The sequence below is a fragment of the Acyrthosiphon pisum genome, unplaced genomic scaffold (assembly GCF_005508785.2).
Source record: "Acyrthosiphon pisum isolate AL4f unplaced genomic scaffold, pea_aphid_22Mar2018_4r6ur Scaffold_21025;HRSCAF=22824, whole genome shotgun sequence".
In the NCBI taxonomy this organism is placed as follows: domain Eukaryota; kingdom Metazoa; phylum Arthropoda; class Insecta; order Hemiptera; family Aphididae; genus Acyrthosiphon; species Acyrthosiphon pisum.
The window spans coordinates 32,715-33,865 of NW_021770447.1; positions in this window are offsets into that span (position 1 = coordinate 32,715).

Consider the following 1,151-nt stretch of genomic DNA (forward strand, 5'->3'; position numbering starts at 1 on the left):
TATAGGTACGAACGGATATTTATTGTAACATATGTTTGATATATCAAATATAATATTATATAATATAACGCAGCAACTTAAATATATTTTTAAATATGATAACTAAACGTTTTAAATATATTTCACAAAATATATTTTTTCTAAGTTGATAACTAAACGTATTAAATATATTTCACAAAATATATATTTTATAAGATGATAATTAAACGTTTTAAATATATTTCACAAAATATATATTTTTTGAGATGATAACTAAACGTCTTAAAAATATTTCACAAAATATATATTTTATAAGATGATAACTAAACGTCTTAAAAATATTTCACAAAATATATATTTTATAAGATGATAACTAAATGTATTAAAAATATTTTGCATTATATATATTTTTGAAGATACTTAGAAAATATACTAAATACATTTAATATAAAATATTTTTGATAATAGGATCATAAAATATTTTAAAAATATAATCATCTTAGAAATGCTGTGTGGGACTTCAGTATTTTTATATTCCAGACCACAATCACTTCTTAAAGTAATTACTGAGATATTTAACTGATTTTTTACTGTATTTAAAAATAGTTCAAATTTATTTTTAACTTCTGATTTTTGGCTCATAAAATACACATATGTATAATTGGAATAATCATCCTTGAATATAACAAAATACCGTTTACCTCCAAGTGAGTTTACCTCCATGGGTCCACATACATCACTGTGAATTAACTGACCTGGTTTTGTAGTTTTAGTATTACTCAGTGTGAACGGCTCTCTGTGTTGTTTGCCATAAACGCACGCTTCGCAGAAAAACTTGTTTTTTGTTTCTGTAAATTGAATCCGCATATGTTTCAAGTAGTTCCGAACATGTTGAACATTCTGATGACTTAAAATTTCATGCCACTGTAGTAATGTGAGATTTTCCAACCAACGCATTTCCTGAGTTTGATTCGCTCTTATTTCTTTCTTTTTGTTCTTTTAAGAAAATCCCGCATTCACGCTTCCAATGCCCTGGTTTTTTGCAATGATTACACTTGCCTGGTTTTTTATCATTGTTCCTTTTGGTTTCAGAATTACCAATTTTGTATGTTTTTCTTTATTTGTTCCATACGATTTCCTTTGCTGAAAATGCACTACCTGCAGTAACTCTC